This window comes from Mastomys coucha, chromosome X, assembly GCF_008632895.1.
Source record: "Mastomys coucha isolate ucsf_1 chromosome X, UCSF_Mcou_1, whole genome shotgun sequence".
NCBI lineage: Eukaryota > Metazoa > Chordata > Mammalia > Rodentia > Muridae > Mastomys > Mastomys coucha.
Genome location: NC_045030.1, coordinates 153,773,376 through 153,792,426, shown reverse-complemented (window position 1 = coordinate 153,792,426; position 19,051 = coordinate 153,773,376). Strand labels below are relative to the sequence as shown.

Sequence of the window (19,051 nt, the reverse complement as noted above, 5' to 3'; positions counted from 1 at the left end):
CCTAGGAGCAAGTGGAACAAAAATGATTTGTTTAGTCTACACAGCAGAAAATTATGTTCTTAATAAGCCTTAAGAGCTTTCTGAAGTAGAAAAGAAAAACTTTTATTTTTGAAAAGTGAATTGATACTAGACTACAAAATTGGAAGTCAATTATGCACAGCAAACATATACCCAAAAACTGGGGAGAAATACTGATTTTCAGTTCCCTTGCACACTTCCACATTTCCCCACTGCACTTCTGAATGTCCATTTGAATTACTAGAGATAGGGGAAAACCCACTTCATCTCTCTCCTCTCACCCTTCAGTGTCTTCCCCCAAAGTTCATAGTGCATATGTTCAACATGCACAAACCAGCAAACATGGAGCTAAGAAAGTATGTTTGGTCAAGCAAACTGTGCCATTCAAGCTCCACCTCCTGAAAGTATGACCTTGAGCTGTCCATTAACCTCTGAAAACCTTACAGCTCAATAAATGGAATTGATGAGAAGGCCAGCTTCATAGGGTTCTAAAGGAATTAAATGAGGTAATATATTGAACATTTGCACAGAGTCAAAGCCTTAGCTACGATTATAAGCAGTCAAAATATAAAGTCTACAGTGTATTCCTAATGCTGAGTTTTAACATATTTTTGGAATAATCTCTTGCATTTTTCCATGTAGTTTTATATATTTTCTAGTTTTTATATTTTCTGAGGTTCTTTTATATACAAGATCCCATGCTAAGGGCTCTTGATTTTTCAATAAATAAGACACATTTGTCTTGCCCTTGAGAGTTTATAGCTACTACTTACTTTCAGTAGCTATTGGGGTTGTCAGATAAATGGTAATATTTTTCAAACTTGGTAAACTTAAAAGACACTTTCTTTTCATGGCTGATGAGGTTCAAGTTGACTTAAAAAAACCACAAAAAATAAAGCACAAGAATACAGTATGGTCTTCTATTGAGAATTAGACATCACCTCAACCCCATTCCTACAGCAGCCACTCACAAAAGACTTTTAAATGGATTTGGTACAGAATCCATTGCTACAAAAATAATTCTATGACTATATAGAGGAGAGAAATAGGAGAGCAAACTGTGGTGGTTTTAAAATTGTCAATTTGGTTCAATCTAGAACCACTTGAGAAGAGAGGCACAGTGAGGGATTATTCAGATCAGGTTAGTCTGTTGGAGGGTATACTGATTGTGTTAATTGAGATGAGAAGACTGTTCCACCATGGGTGGCACAATGCCATAGGCAGGGAATCCTGAACTCTATCAGAGTAGAGAAAATAATCAGGACTTATCACAACAACAGAAATGAAACTAGAACAGAGACTCTAGATAAATGCATCGTTTTGGACATTGACCTGCACTGGGGCTGGAAGTGGGAGTTAGTCAAAGCACATGGTATGATGCTTCTGGAGAGCATACTGTAGAGGAAGATGGATTCTTGGGAAACTTATCCCCTTCTCAAACCAATATTCTGGCCCCTTTTTGTTTTTGTTATCATACCATGTCTACGCCTGCTTTGAATCACACTTTACATATCTACTAGCTGTGTGACTCTATTGGGTGCTTAAACCTTCTTTCTAACATTAACTTATTGGTACCCATTTTAAATGTATGTATTATTTATTTTGTAAATCATTATAGGACTATTCTAATTTAAATTGTTATAACAAATATTTACATTATTTACAAAATTTATATCAAGTAAAACCCAGAAACAATCACTATTTGATTTTCAAAAGAAAGGAAAATAATGCTGGGCAAAGCAGAGAACTTGCTTAATACAAAGTCCCAGGATTTGACCCCGAGTACTGCAAAAGGAAAGAAAGGGACAGAAAGGAAAGGATGAAAGTCAGTGGTGGCTTCACAATTTGTCTAGAAGGAAGTTAAGTAGAAATCTGTTTGGGAGGTACTCTGAAAATTGTATGCACACAGTACTTCACGTGACCAGGAAAACACATCATCACCTATTTTTGAAATAGGTGACAAAACTGACAAAACTGTTAGAGCCAGGGAAGCCAGACCAAGGGGCATGACAGGGGAATCAGCTAGACAACAGTCCAAAACCACCTCTGTAGATAATTACGCTCCTTCTTCAGCTTCCATTATACCATGCCATTTCAATGTCTACTCCCACTCCAAAATGGCCACCCCCTTCCCCCGAAAGCATAGTAAAAAACAACTGGCTTTTGTTACCAAGGTTACCGCGAAGAAAAGTTAAACAAGGGCCTTTCTGTAAGAAAAAGAAAATGACCAAAGGAGCCGAAGAGTTTGCAGCTCCATAGGACGAACAACAATATGAACTAACTAGTACCTTCAGAGCTCCCAGGGACTCAACCACCAACCAAGGACTATACATGGTGGGACTGATTGTTCTGGCAGCATGTGCATAGTAGAGGATTGCAAATTCGATCATCAATAGGAGGAGAGGACCTCGGCCCTGTGAAGGTTCTGTGCCCCAGTGTAGGGGAATGCCAGGGCCAGAAAGTGGGAGAGGGCGGGGTGGCAAGCATGGGGAGGGAGGAGGCAACAGGTGTTTGTTCTTGTTGTTTTTGTTTGTTTGTTTGTTTTTTGGAGGAGAAACTGTGAAAGGAGAAATCATATGACATGTAAATAAAGAAAATATCTAATAAAAGAAACATAAATAAATAAATAAATAAATAAATAAATAAATAAATAAATAAATAAATAGAAAATGTCTGAAGAAAAGAGCACTCCAAGTGGGTGTAAAGAGTTACAAACCAAACACACAGGAAAATACGAGGTTGTGATGAAAATGGGGATCTGAGATGAAGAAGGTTGTGAAATATGGAAGGAAAAAAAACCAAGCCAAATATGTTCATTGTTTCTTACAATACTATTATGTAGAATTATCCTGACTCACCTGACAGGAAGCTCAGAGAAAAGAGGGAGGAAACTTCGTGCACATCTGAAAATGAAAACAAGAACAGATAATTAAGCCAATGCAAAGTGGATCTTCATGGTGCCAGAAGGCATCAATACTGCATACACAGAGGCTGCATCTTGAAAATGGAGTTACAAAAGAAATGAACAATACAAGTCCTGCTACCAGGGAACAGATTATAAATAGCTGGAACAACCCAAAAGCCAGTTTGGGGGGGGGGTAACCTCATCCATGTATGTATTACCACCCAGCCTAAATCAGTATTAATTGCATTATAGGTCTGCTGGATGGTATAAGGGTTAGTGCTGATTGTCAAGGTGACAGGATGAGGAATTGCCTAGGAGACAAACTTCTTAGCATACCTGGGAGGAGTTATTTGATTGAGTTAGCCTCTTGCTGTGTCTGGGAGGGATTATCTTGATTAGGTTAAATGATATGGGAAGATTCATATAAAAAAATGGGTGGCATCATTCTCAGGGATCGGTTCTGAGACTGTATAAAAAGGGAGAGAGCTGGCTGAGAATGAACACTAGTCTCTCTCTTCTTTCTGACTATGGATGCCATGTAAGCAGGTGCTTCAAGCTCCTGATGTCTGCACTTCACTGTCATTCATGGTGGACTGGATCCTTGCACTGTGAGCCAAAATGAACAGTTCCTTCCTCAAGTTGCTTTTGTCAGGGTATTTTCCCCACCACGATGTGAAAAAATAACAAAGATGGTGAGGTGATCAGAGTAAATCTGGGGTGGGGCAGACTCTTCTAGAGACAACATTGGTTATGTAACACTTCATTTTCCGTTATCTTTTTATTTTCTGAAGAAAAAAAAAGAAAGATGTTTTCAAAGGCAAAGGCAAATTATTTTCTCTAAGAAGGTTTAGTAAATGACTATTGACTGACTAATACATTTGGCCCTGAGCTGAAAAGGGGAGATGGGGTCATTCATTACAGCACAACTGAGAGGAAGACAGATACACGCTAGAGAGAAGAAGCAGGATGGCTACTTAAAGTAGAGAGCATTGCTGAGGTTCATATCTTTTACAATATTCCATCACACTTTTCTCTGGTACGGCTTACTAGCTCAAAGACAGCAGTCACTTTGCATTAATTGCATCATCTCATGTGAAATAGAAACGTGACAACTTTGAAATCAAGGTATTCAATAAAGAAACAATCCACCATGTCCTCTGGGAGCCAACTGATCTACTTCTGTCTTTTGTCAACTCACTGCTAGGACAGAAGTTGATGTTCAAGGAGGAATCCAGGATATGGATGCAAAGAAGAAATAAATGACCACCATGAGATTCTATTGATCACAGTAAGTTCTCATGTGTTAATGAATTAGAACCCAACCTGCCTAATCCTCCATTCAGCAATGTTTTAGAAAGGCAAGGAAAGGGCTGGAGAGATGGCTCAGCGGTTAAGAGCACTGACTCCTCTTCCAAAGGTTCTGAGTTCAAATCCCAGCAACCACATGGTGGCTCACAACCATCTGTAATGAGATCTGACGCCCTCTTCTAGTGTGTGTGAAGACAGCTACAGTGTACTTAAATATAACAATAAATAAAAATCTTAAAAAAAAAAAAGAAAGAAAGAAAGGCAAGGAAAAAAGGCCAAACATGTTGTTCTGTCCTAGGATGAATGGATTACAAAACATGTCTGTTTAATATGGAATGGATGTATGATTGGTACCAAAAACATTAGCATAATCAAATGGAAACAAATTAATTGTGAGTTGAGAGTGGAAATTAATTTATTAAATATTTGTAAAACTTACTTTCTACATAGGGATTTTAAATAATATTTTGATGCCATTTCACGATTCAAGCACACTCTGTCTTCAAAAACCTTATTGACAAATGCAACAAAGCACACTTAATTATTCCTGGTAATACAGCTGATTAATGAACAACATGAGGCTCTGTTTGCTCCTTTGGAACATTTTTAGGTAGAAAAGTAGAGCAAACAACAATGACATTTGTTTTTCCCAGTAGATGAAAAACCATGCTACTAATACCCAAAAGCTGTAGAGCAGGGCACAACACTTGCATGCGCCGCTGTTGGGAATAAAAATTTAGAGATTTTGATTTTTGAATTGTATATTCTTTATTTTTTAGATTTTTTTTTACTCATAGTTTTTTTAATTAAAATAAAACTACATCGCTTCCCTCATTCCCTTTCTTCCCTCAAAGTCCTTCCATGTACTTCACAAAGAACTACAGACAACTAAGGACTGTTGAGAAAGGTTCAATTAGTCTCTTCTAGGGATGAGCACCCTAACTGGTTATCTAAGTCTAAGTAGTCAGTGCTGAAATCATATACACACAAGCAACACTGGATGAACTAAGCAGGTTGTACGTAAATATCTATGCATTTATACATATGCAATAATTAATTTTGAAGATGTACCTTAAAACACTAAAAATGTACAGAGATTTTAAATTCAGAGGTATACTGATATCCACAGATACATCAAGAAAAACAACGTTCTTCCAGCTTTATGTGAGGTGAGGGAGGAATTCTCACTATACCAGGAGGTGAATATTTAAATGATGGCACAGTCACACTATCCAATATGATTCAATGGCTGAATGTACATTTAGCTGGCCCAATATTATAGAGACTGCCAGTACATATAAGTCAAGTGAAAAAAAGCAAGCTCTTCACACACACACACACACACACACACACACACACACATGTTAAGAAACAATCCAAGCTGTATATGTGTATGTTAGCTTGTATAATGACATGGGCCAGCTCATATAGAAAAATCATAAAAGAAAACCCACCAAGTCTTTCACAGACAGGACTGGTACATGGAGAGTGAAACTAACCTGAATTAGATAGAACACATCAATGATTTCATGTATTATTTATACAAGTAAGCCTGTTCCTTTTAGTGAGGAAAACTGAAAGAGTGAGGATTAAACAAAGCTCAGAAAGGAAGCTCTAGGACGGGATCAATGGGAGGAAACACAATCAGTTTTTCTCCTCATTGTCACCTTCCCTCCTACTTTGGAGCACTGAAGGCTTCTGATCTCAGAGACAAGACACCAGTTTCTCTCCCAGAAAGTAGGAATTCATGTGAGCAAATCCCTGATAATGATAGCAAAAGGAATGCTGTGAACTTGCCTGATGGACACTGAGGCCTAAACTTAAACTTAAGTAAAAAGCTGCCCATCCTCCTGTCTGTGGATCCCAATTTACCTCGATGGACACCACATCCCCATAAGCCCTCATCTCACAGAGCTACTAAACAGGAAGAAGAATCCCATCCACACCAGCACTTCAGTAACAAAACACAGCGGCTGCCAATGTTTGAAGCACTTACATCATAAAAAGGAAAGGGCAAGTCACAAAAGAAGCCCTATCAACTTATGTAAGACATGGCACAGAATAGTGAAGTTTCTTGGAGAAGAACAGCTAACTCACCAACTGCTAGGATTAACTGAAACCTCCCACAGTTGCAGAGTACCCCAAAGCATGACATCAGGAGTTTGGGGATGTAGCCAACTTCCTCTATTTATCACGCTGGCTAAAACCCAGGCTAAAGTCAGTGTAACAAGAAAGAAAATAAAGGCAAGCAGCCTCTACAAATGGTTTGAGTGGGAGGGAATCTCTCTTTGGGTGTATCTAAGACCCTGCTCCAGAGCAGAAGAAAGCCTTCAGGGAGTTTGCCTCCAAAACTCAAAAGTCATGCCCTGGGTAGCTTGGGCTATGCATCTTGAGGGTACTTGGTAATTCAGTGGGGGTAAAGTGCACAGGTGACAACGGCCTTGAGCACCTATTTTACTACGCTCTGAAGCAATGTGACCCTGGTCAAAGAACAAGACAAAAATGGAGACATGCAGCATCCTAAAATGCCCAGTGCTTTCTAGAAGGTAATGATTAATTAGTGACCCAGACTGAGGACCAGAGATTGATTTACAATCCCTGACAATGACATTAACAGCATGAGAGAAAAAAGCAGAGGGCTCTGGCAATTAGGAATGGGGCCAGAAATAAATGAAGAGAACTTTCCCCACACAGACAGGGGGAAACAACTAACATGAATGGTGATGATGGTGACAGTGGAGTCTAGTGGACATGTCCAGGACCAGGCCGTGCTGTAAATTGGTTCATACCATCACTGAGGAACACAAGTGGTTCCAGATTAGAACCTGTGGTCACACTATTTATATTCCAATCCTTCTCTACAAGACCTTGTCTCAATAGACTGGCTTGTTTGGTTCTGGATACAGCCCATTTGAAAGAAATTAAATGTGAGTTGGCTTTTGAAATGTCTAAATACAATTCATTCAATAAATATATACCAAAATGCCTACATGTATGTTTTAAGCAGGCTGTACCATATCCAAGGCCCCCTGGCTAGTGGGACAAATGGTGTCTGAATCCAGCATACTATGACTTCTGTGGGTGCCATATGAACTAGCTGCAGGTAGCAACAAGAGCACTGAAGAAAGGTCCCTTAATCCAGAATAAGGAAATGGATCCAGGCAAACTACCTCTGAAGGGTAATGATCCGGCTACCTCCCAGAGAATGTACATCTCTCTCCATGTAAGGACATAGAAAAGATCATTCTAGAGAGAGGAAATAGCTTAAACTGAGACACAGGGTCAAACTACTTAGAAAGGGAAGAAAGTATTATTATTAAATAGTAGAAGAGACCTAGAGAGTTGCTGGAATTATCTTCTGGGCCATCTCAAAAGATGACCTCTTAGCCCAGCCTGGAAGTGGCTAGTAGACACCTTGAAACTGCTGCCACTATGGTATTTTTCTGCAACACTGACAGCATTCTTTCCTCCCGGGCTTTCTCCCTCTTTTTCTCTTTCCCCTGCCATCCTCCTTTGTCCTATATTTTCTCTCTTTTTATTTCCCTTTCCTTTCCTAGCTTGTAGCTGACCAGGTATATTCTAGGGAATGGAATATGGCTGGCTACTTCTGCCCAAGCTAGAAAAGAGGGATAAAAAGCACATGATAAAAGCTGAGGATGCAACTCAGTGAGAGTCTTTAGAATGCAGAGTCCCTGGTAATGCCCAGCACTAAAGAGAGAAGTGGAAGGGAAAAGACAAAATAAGAGAGGGGGGGGAGAAGGAAGGGGTAGGAGAGGGACTGGGGAAGAAGGAAATGGAGAGGAGGCTGGGTGTTTAGTTCAGTTGGGGAAGTACTTGTCCAGCATTCAAGAAGCCCTGGGTTTGCTCCCCAGAACCACAGCATAAAAGAGGGCATGATGGTGGATACCTGTAACCCTGCCTGCCATTCAAGAGGTGAAATCAGTAGCATCAAGAGTTCAAGGTCATCTTTAGCTATATTAACTAGTTTAAGGTCAGCCTGTTCTACATAAGACCCTGTCTTAAGAGAGGGAGAGAAGGAAAGAAAAAGAAAATAAAAGTCACAAGGTAAGATGGCTACTTCCAAATGACTCCCTGACCTTTGGCCCTATTGTCCTAGATGAGGCAATTTTTTCCTGCTACAAGATAGCACTGAGAAATGCTAAAATCAAAATGCTGATTTCAAAACAGGTCATGATTTTCTTTTGTGTATAAGCAATTGTCAACTTACAGGTAAACACATCTACAATGATTTACCAGTTTGCCATTTCACAAAAATATAACCTTACTATTTCACACAAAAAGGACATACTGATTCCTTAAATGCAAGTCTCACACTAAGCTGTATCCATATAAAATTAGCTTCAAATGAACTTTCTTCCATTTACATGAAAACATCTCACCAGGAATATAGACAAATACCTGTAATCAACCTGATTGTTATGACTAGCACATCCTAATTAACTGTAAGCTTCTCTTTCCACTAGGAAACAATGAGCACTTTCCTCTATATTTAAACTGTGTTTTGATGCTTTGTTTTCAGTAATGAGAGGAGATATGGCTGCACAATACACAGTTGAGAAATGAAGAACCAATTGGACACATAGAATGGACCCTAAAAATAAAACCAAGAAGACCACACATATGAATGCTTCCTCCATTTACCATATTTTGGTCTATTTTTAAACATAAGTTGAAATGAAGGCCATTTTGTTAAAATTCTATTGCCAAATATATTTGCCATGTGATATGCACTAAGCTCTTGACTGTGCCTTAATCCAATCCTAGGGGGTAGAAGATGAGGAAACACTTACTCAGAAAGTTTTATTGTTCCCGCTGGGAATGAGTAAGAAGTTATGTTATCATTTGGGCCTAATTTGAAAGATAAAACTGTGGAAGGTAGGACACTAGTAACACTGCTATCTTTTTTAAAGTTCAACATGAAAACTTCAAGCTGAACCTTAGTATTGCTGTGTCTTTGCTAGCAAACGAAATGGGTAACTATCCCTACTTTGGTAGACTGCAAAACATCAGTCCTTCATGGGCCAGTATGTCTGTCCATTTACAATGTAACTCTACAGATCCTCCTATCAAAAGGTGGAGTCTGTCTGACCATTCCTTAAGCATGCACTGACCTTGTCCTTGCTTTGTCCCATGGGTCCATTCAAGTGGGATGCAAACAGAAGCATGGAAACAAGCCAAAGCTAGCCTGCCAGATGATGAAAGCCACATGCTGGGTCACTCCAGCGTTCCAGCAGCCAGCTAACCCCAGGAATGGTCATTCAGCTAACTTACAGTTGACTGTAGATGCATGAGTGGTCCCAACTGTGACCAGCACAAGAACTGTCCCGCTAAACTCAGCCAAAAGTGTGTGTTCCAAGGCTGAACTGACAAAATGGCTATTGCTGGAAGCTGTCAAGTTTGAACTTGTTATGGTCTGAATAGGAAATACACACTCACTCAAATGTTGTATATGTGATCCCTAGCCAGTGGCATTATTTTGGAAAATTGTGGAACTTGTAGGAGACTGCCTGGAAGAAATGAGTGATGGGAAAAGGAAGACAGGCTTTGAGTTTTGTATCCCAAGCCTACTTAAGAGACCAGTCTCTCGACTTCCCATTCTGCCTAGATGTGAGAAGCTGAGACATTTCAGCTACACACACCTACTACCAAGGAGCCACATATTGCCATCCTTTCCCCACCATTATAGGAGTGTCCTCTCAAACTGTGAGGTAAAATAAAGCCTTCCTCCCTTAAGTCACTTCTTGCCAAGTATTTGGCCACAAGAATGAGAAACGTAACCAATACAGAAGTGCTTTGTTGCATAGAAAAAAAGTGAACTTGTAGCTCTTCTCATTTCCTTCTTCCTCATTCTTTCCTCATTCTTTTACTATTTATTCCTTTTCTTACCTTCTTTTTTTCTTTCTATAAGTACTACAGGGAAAGGACCACTGTATTTTAAATGGTGGCCTGTGCTGCCTCTAGTTCCAAGCTAGTCTTGTTTACTTTGAAAGCATTTTTTCAGTGCTATAGTTTGAATACAGTTAACTGAATACTAAGCTTCCAATACATGATAAGAGCAGATGGAACATTTAAGAGTTATAGCCTAGTGGGGAGTCTTTAAGTCCTCAGAGGACATCAAGGTAGTTCTTGATGGACCCATGAGTTAGTTCTGGTGATGGTGTCATTATAAAAGAATATCCCAGTTTCTTTGTCTTCCTTTGTAATGTCTCTACCTCACATGTATCCTTGTGATTGTGATTCCATTGGTTAGGAGAGGTTACAGCCAAGGGTCCAGTACAAAGCCACGTATATTTAATTATAGCTGCAGGAAACAGATTACTATACTCTGGAATGCTGCAGACATTGTATGGTAGAAGGGCCCTAAGCATTGAATGTAGTGAGAAATACCCAGGGCCAGCAGACTGTAGTATGGAAAATGGCAGTCTGCAGGTCATCTCTCGGTATGTTCTGGTGATAAGCTCACTAGAAGAATTGTTGTCATTGCAATCTGTTGAATGTGTTTAAGACCTTTCTTCTACCCATTACTCCTAGCCATGGGAGGAGGAATATAAGAAAATGTAGTTGCAAGTCAGACACCCAAGGGTAAGGAACATATCTAAGACCACCCACCCCCTTCGTCATGTGGCAGCCCAGGCTCAGAGAACAGAACATATATTTATAACTCTAAGAAACAACACACTGTGAGTGGGGAAACGCTTAGATTTCTATTTGTTTACTCAACCAATAAGAGAAAATCAATAGGATCATCTGGCTAATGACATCAAACCACTTGGTGCAACTCAGAAGCCAAAAAAAAGGTCATTACTTCAAAGGCTTTTCTTCCCCTTACCACATTTACAGTCTATGCTTTCTTTCCACTCCAACTTGGTTTTCTTTCCCCCTTCCTGAATGATGTTTTCTCAGACTATTTGAAAAGCTGACTTTCCCCTGGTGTCTTGAAACATACTACTTGTTTGTGGTTATGACATTAATGCTTAGAAAGGTCAAGTGAGATGCCAGAGCTGGATAAATATATATTTTCTTTTGATGATACTATGAATGGAACCTTTTTCTCCCTCAAAATTCCCCGAAGGTGTTATCTTCTCTAGAGCAGTGGTTCTCAGCCATCCTAAAGCTATTTAATACAGTTTAGGCCCTATTAAAGTTTAGCCCGTTAATACAGTTCCTCATGTGTGGTGACCCCTAACCATGAAATTATTTTCATTGCTGCTTCATAACTGTAATTTCGCTACTGATATGAACTGTGTTGTAAATATCTTGTAGGTAGGATATCTGGTATGTGGCTCCTGTGAACTGGTCCTTTGATCCTCAAGTGGGTTGCAACCCACAAGTTGAAAACCACTGCTCTAGCTGCATTTATTTCTATAATGATCATCAAAATATTAGGCCAATATGTATATTCATGGTTCCTATCAGGTAGTACAAATCGGAGGTAAACTCTCAGCAACACATTTCCAGGGCTTGACATCACCATATCATGTTCTGAATGATCAGAGGAAGAATCCATTGCTTCAAGCATCTTCCAATACCTTCTCTCCTATGTCTATCACCTGACACTGTCTACAGAATGCCCCCTTTAAAGGAGAGCTATTTTTCTTCATTAGTTTTGTTTTATATTTTGGTTTTATGATACATTGCCTTGTATATAGCCAAAACTGGCCTGGAACTCACTGTATAGTCCATGCTGGCCTCAATTTCACAATCTTCCTATCTCAGCTTCCCAGTCACTAGGACTACAGATGCGCAGCACCTCATTTGTCTCATTTGTTTGTAATAGTGATACTCTCTTCCAGTTATACAATAAATTTGGAGTAGAGAAAACACTTATGTATGCAATACCTTATTAGATTTACTTATGTTTACAGAATAGCTGGGAGGCAAATTCATTGTCCCATGCTAGGGACTGGGGCTCCACTGGAGTGCAAGGTAAGTGGGGCCTTAGTGAGGAGCCAAAGAAACCAAACCAAACCAAACAAAAACAATGAGGAGCTTGAGAGATGGCTCAGTGGTTAAGAGCACCGACTGCTCTTCCAGATGTACTGAATTCAAATCCCAGCAACCACATGGTAACTCACAACCATTTGTAATGGGATCTGATGCCTTCTTCTGGTGTGCCTGAAGAGAGTGATTGTGTACTCACATAGATAAAAAACAAATGAATCTTTAAAAAGTATATAATGAGAAACTAACATCAAAAAATGCAATACTGAAACTGAGATATGGATTACAGTGAAAACCATCTAGAACTCTGGATAAGGACAGTAGTTTATGACCCAAGAGGTCATGGAAGGCCATAGAAGGCCTGCAGGGTAAGTAGTTAGAATTAACCCCATCTAGAGGCAGGGAAAAGCTATGACCAGTAGAAGAAGCAGCACTGTGATAGAAGGGAGTGCCACTCATGTAAGGAAGAAAATATAGGCCCGAGTGGACAAGATACTGGTGGGCCAAGGGAGAAGAAACCGTAAAAGATGACATTGAAGAGGCAGGAAAGTACTAGCTCCCATGTAGGCTGGGACTTCATGGCTAAGGTAAAGATGAATACTTTGTTTTCTGCAGAATGGCAGAATCACTGAAGGATTTTACACAGTGGGTAATCTGTTCAGATCCTCATTTTGACAAGATCGTTTTAGTTATTGCACGGTAAGTGAATGGGCAGAAGCTAGAGAAGTAGGAGTACAGCTTAGGCTTTCTGGGCTCCATTATCAAACAGGTAAAAGCAAATCAAAGCAATTCAATAAAGCAACGATCCCAAGTCAGGAATGTTATCAAGAAAAGGGAGACTCAGATTTGGCTACTTAGTATAAATATCTAAAACATCACGGGGACTCCAGTTCAGGAAAGTGTGAAGGTTTAAAATAATTATATATTTAAGGGTTCTCTCTGTATCAGGGATCAAAAGGCTTTCCTTTAAAAGGTCAGAGGATAAATATTTCCAGGTTTGTGAGCTGTGGTTTTTCTGATGCAACCTGCCATTGTAGTACATAACCACCACAATCTGTAAATGAATGGATGTAGCTATACTCCAGGGAAAAGTGATTTACAGAAATGGGTAGTTCTCAGGATTTGGCCTATGGGCAATAGCTTGCCCTGCTCTATACCATGGAGGATATAATGATGGTATTGATGGTAAGAGACAGTGACAGTGACAGCTTAGAAGGTGGTGGTGGTGATGGTGAATTATCAGGAAGGAGCTGGATGGGACTTGAGTCTGGGTTGGATGCTGTGATGGCTAATTTCGATTGCCAAATTGATTAAATTAAGAAACACCTCAGGGCATCTATGAGGCACAGGTTTCAGTGTGTGAGCTTTTCCAGAGAGAATTGAGGGGGGAAAGACCCATTCTGCATGTAGGTGGCATTATTCCCTTGAATCAGGTCTCAGACTGAATAAAAGTAGACAAGGAGAGAATGCAGGCTAAGAACTGACATTCCTCTTTCTCAGTTCCCTGATCTCCCAGAAATGGTCAGTATTCCCATCAGCACTGTTCTGAGCCATTATGGCTACTATACCTTTCCTGTTATGATGGGCTCTAGCCTCTGAATGATGAGCCCAAACAAACCTTTCCAATCCCATCCTCCTTCCAATAGCTTTGCATCAGGTATTTTGGCCACAAAAATGATGAAAATAACTAAATGACGTTAAAGATGGGTGATGCTCATTGCCTAGACTTTGCCTGATTCAAGGGAGGCTCAGAGGATCCTAGTAGTGAGGTCTGTATTAGAGTCCAGTCCACCACACCCTCTGCCCCTCTATCAATCTAATCATTGACCCTTACAAATCATTGTCCCCTCAATCCCAGTGTTCCATGATTTCCAGGTTATTTGGTATAGGTTATATGGGATACTGTCTCAAAATATCCTTGGCCTTCATAATCAAATAGTTTCCCAACAGCTAACGAAACCTTCCAGGTTTTGCTCTTCATACCAATTTACAGGAAACAACTCAAAAATAAAGCAAGTATCAATATCCTCAAATTGGCATAGTTGGCAGTCAATGCTGAATTTGGTTGGGGCACAGAATTTAGTGGGAATTGGGAGAAGGCAGCACCATTTTCTTCAGCTCACCCATCCAGGAAAACCTCCCAGCTGTGGTCTGGTCATCCCTTAGTTTTAGTTTTCTTCCTTTCTCATCAAAGACAGGCTCTCCTGAAGCATCAACATTACCTGCTCCTTTTGCTTACAAGGCACTCAACTGATCCTGTGTGGCATTCAGCTGATCTTGTGTGGCTACACCGGAAGTGGAGTTATTTTTAATACTGGATGGTGTAAGGTTGGGTGGGGAAAGCCAGAACGGGAAGCCTCCAGCAGTGGAAACTCCTCTATCACCAGGGAACTTGGCTGTAGCATCAAGCTCTGGCCTCACACCAAAGCAGGGCCATCCATTTTCTTCTTTTTTTAGTGCTATCCTCTTTGACCCACCCAGCACTGAGATTTGTCAGTATGTTTTGCCAGGAGACCTGGCAAACAGCAACTTGTCAGGTTCAATGGCTCTCATTGACAGCCTAAACAGAGTCCTCTAAAGATTGCAAAACTGGACTCACAAACAGACCATAAAATTCCTACCACCCACAAGTGTCTGGACACTGCGTTTTCCTAAATGACCCCCCGCACTGGTGCAGCATGGGTGGCTTCACAGCACTTTTAAAAAATGATCTATCCAAAACTGAGGTGTTCCAACTGGTGTGGAACGTTTTTTTTTTTTTCATTTGCAGTAAAAGACTGACTCCTCAGATACTTTGAGAAAACACGAGCCAGCTGCATGAATTTGAGTTTTTCACCAAGAAAATCATTCAGCCCCATACCCCAAAGTCTGCATGAACTGGGAGGTCCACTGGGTCTCAGTTCCAAGGGTTGTAACTCCCTTGAAAGGCTGCAAGGGAAGAAAGGTGGCATTTGTGTGCCTTAGTTGAAGTGTAAGCATCACAGCAGGAAGACCACTCTCTAGGTAGCTCATAATAATAGTCCTTCTGACCCCACACCTGCTTACCAAACCACACTTGACTACTCAGTATATGGAATGGCAAACATATTTTATCAGTAAAACTAGAACTCAATGATAAATCACAACGCTGAGAACATCATAATCATAGTTGTCACACATACACATGAAAATTTTTACAACCAAAGAAAAGTATAGCATGAGTATGAAATGAAAATGTTTCTATTGTCTTCCAGGTTCTCCTTGGAAAGTGTGGGCTTGAAAAGCTACGGGTCCAGTGCATGGTACAGCATTTGTCTGCCATGAGCAAAGTTACAGCACTGAGAGGCTTCCAAAGAGTAACTGCAGAGATGGTAACTACACTTCTGTCATCTCAGTACTCAGAAGACTGAGGCAGGGTTCAAAGCAGGGTTGAAAGTTCAAGGCCAGCATGCCCTACATAGTGAGACTCTGCCTCAAAAATGTTGTCTTAGGAGCCAGAGAGATGGCTCATTAGTTAGGAGCACTTGATGTTCTTGCAGAGAACCTGAGATCAGTTGCCATTCATTGCCTTCCATCACAGACATGGTCACAGCTCATAGCCACCTGTAGCTCAAGGGTATCTGACACCCTCCTAATTATTTATTTATTTATTTATTTATTTATTTATTTATTTATTTATCTATCGTCTGGATCACAGACTCCCCTCCATTCTCTCCTTCCAGTCCCATCCTCAGATACTCCTCCCCCCATTAATTCCTTCCTGTCTTCTCAGAAGAGGTGGAAGCCTCCCATTGCTGACACCCTCTTTTGACCTTGGCAGGCAGTGCACTCATTAATATGGTGTGGAGACTAACGAGCAGGCACATACATATACATAAAAATAAATGTAAAATGTTTAAAAAGCCTTCTAAAACAACATACACCAAAAGCCACAGATCAAAATGGGAACAGCTGGTGCCATTCTGAGGAAGGAGTATTCAATACCTTTATCGATCCTTGTGTGAGTGCCACTAAGTACTAACCACAGGAAAGCTAGATCTTTGTGGCTGTATGTACAGTGAAGGCAAAACATTTGAAGGAACATAAAAGTCTCTGAATTTCAATTTTGACTCTGCCACTTGCTGCCCCTAGACCTCAGGTTAATAACTGGGTTTCTCGTCTACAAAATATGCCTCCATTTCTTCATTTACAAAATGAGAGTAACATATAAACAGTATCTGTCTCCTGGCTATTCAGACATACACATGTATAACTACATTTAGAACACATAGATAATCCCTGGCACATAGTAAATGCTCAATGTAGCAATGATCAGTTTTGTACTTAGGAAGACATTGACAATATTACTTCATATGAAAGTAGTTCTGCCTGACTAACATGTAATACACACCTACAAGTAAAACCAAATATCTCATTGTAATATCTCGAAATGTCCACTTTAAAAAAATTTCCATGAGTAATATAGACTGCTTTTAATTATTCTATAAAATAATGCCACATTGTTGCTGTTGTTGTGTGGTGCTGAGAACTGAACCCAGAGCCTCATGAGCGCAAAGCATGTGCTCTACCAATCAGCTGCACCCCCACCCCCACCCCATGCAATGATGCTCAGTCACTGACAGGCTTTTTAAGGCTTTTTTTTTACATACAATATTATAGAAAACAAAAAGGATGGAGAGATGCAATCTGATTTTTGTGCTAATTCATGACAATAACAACTGATATTTAACTTGAGCCTATCACACGTTACAGGATAAAGTGGTTTCTTCTATTTACTGCCTTTTTGCCTCTCATTTTTTACCCATTCAAAATGGATATCGTCACCACCTTTGTGTCCTCAAAGCTGGTCTATGGACGGAGTCAGTCAGTAGAGGGAAAGTGTTCAGCCCAGCATTGGCGGATAGTCCATAGCTGTCAGTGGTCATCATTGTTGCCTGCTTAGGTGAACCAGACACTTTTCTGACCATTTCACACGTGCTTATACCCTGCGGTGAAACTGTGCTAATCTAGAAATGACTGTGTCTACCATGCTCACAGCTTTCTGTTCCTTTTCCTTCTTGGCCAGCCTGCCTCATATAGTAGTCTGTGGACCACCTTTCTCATACCCAATTTTCCCACTCTCACTTTATTGATTAAAGAGGCAATCTCTGTGCTTTATCCTTACTGTGAAGACCCTATCTTCTCAAAAGGCTTTTATACTTCAAAGCAATTCAGATGGTTGAAACTTTTTTTATAAGGAATTTGGGGACTGAAGAAGAGGTTCATTCTCTTATACTGCTAGGGACCTCAAGCAGGTTATCCCCAATGTGAACCTGATAGCAGGACTCCACCATTGCATGGAAGGCGAGTACTGTGTCACACTTGGGCTTGTTCCCAGTCAATAAATATTTGTTGAGTAAATACTATGTGCCAGGCACTATGTGAGGCACTAGGAACACTCTAGTGAGCAAAAGAGACACAGCTGTACCTTCCCTGGACAACCTATACTGACAGGCAGTCAGACAAATTGCAATGTAAATGGAGACATGTCTGCAAGATGGCCATGAAGTGAACACATAGAGGCTAAATTATAGTATTAGAGGAGGCCATGGTACAGACAACACATGCTCATTAGAACACTGAAAGTTAGCAAACAAAGTGTAACACATATTTCTATTAAGACACAATTTAGTGGGATTCAGATTAACATTTTGCCAATGTACCAGAAACCCTTAGCTCCAAGCTGGAGAATATTCTGTTTCATACATTTGCTCTCTCTATTGCCCTCACTCTAGACTAGGCTAGACTGAGACATTGATGTTTTCTCTCATCAAGTTTTGTCCCTCTCATTACATATTTTTTGCTCTAGTTTTTCTCTCACGTAAGTGTCTCTCAAGTATTTCCACATTAAGTTTTGTCTGTATACCACATTAGGTATAAGTAAGTAGAAGAAAGTTTTTATCCTACCCCCACAAATCCAAATTTACAATATGAGTTGAGCATCTCTTATCTGTCATGCTTGGGACTAGAAGTATATTATTTTTTAAAGCTATTTTGAATTGATTTTATTTGCATAGATTTTACTTGTTGAGTATTCGTAGACCCCAAAAATCTGAAATGCTTCAAAAGCTGAAACACTTTGAACTTTGTGTAGGCATTCAAAAAACAAACAAACTAACTAACAAAACCTTCAGACTTTGAAGCCATTTTGGACCTTAGATAATTAGATGAGAGTGGTTCAGTGTGTACTTAGAGGACATTAGGAAGTGGTTTGGTTAGCAGGCTGTTGAACTAGTTAACAATTAGACTACAAAATCCACTCCCTTTAAAGTAGGGGGTGGGAATGTCTGTGACTACTGTCTTGCTGTCTATTTGGTGTTCAGTAAGATTCCATTGTATGTTGATACATTTGTTCATTTTTTGTTTTTATTATAATTTACAGAATTGTAGTGATAATGACATTATTTCTGAAAACAGCAACGACAATAATAAAGGATCTTACAGACAAAACACAAGTTTTTTTTTTCTTATGCACATAACAGCACAGTGAAGCGAGAGTAAGAACAGATCAGGAACTTGGTAAATCCTATGTGTGTAGCAGAAAGTAGGAAGCAGAATAAAGTGGAGGTGGGGCAGGACAGAGAGCACAGAAAGGTGAAGAGCACTTGTTACTACTCTTACAGAGGACCCAGGTTTGGTTCCTAGAACCTACATGGTGGCTCACAACTGACTATAAAGCCATACCTAAGGGATCTGATATCCTTTCCTGACCTCCATGGTCACAGTACCTATATGGTATAGAGACATACATTCAGGCAAAAAACCCGTACACGCCGGGTGGTGGTGGCACACGCCTTTAATCCCAGCACTTGGGAGGCAGAGGCAGGAGGATTTCTGAGT

At 40.1% G+C, this 19,051-nt stretch overlaps 1 protein-coding gene across 5 annotated transcripts in view; it reads right to left on the bottom strand.

Moving 5' to 3' along the window:
• The window catches only part of Adgrg2 (adhesion G protein-coupled receptor G2), a 112,782-nt gene that overhangs the window by 68,381 nt on the left and 25,350 nt on the right, over positions 1-19,051 (bottom strand). For 4 of the 5 annotated variants that reach the window (XM_031370238.1, XM_031370249.1, XM_031370304.1 and 1 more), the window contains exon 2: positions 2,877-2,921. The gene's annotated coding sequence lies outside the window, so the exon portion shown is untranslated. Of the gene's footprint in view, positions 1-2,876; positions 2,922-19,051 lie in introns of those variants that run through there. The other variant, XM_031370275.1, reaches the window with a different exon arrangement.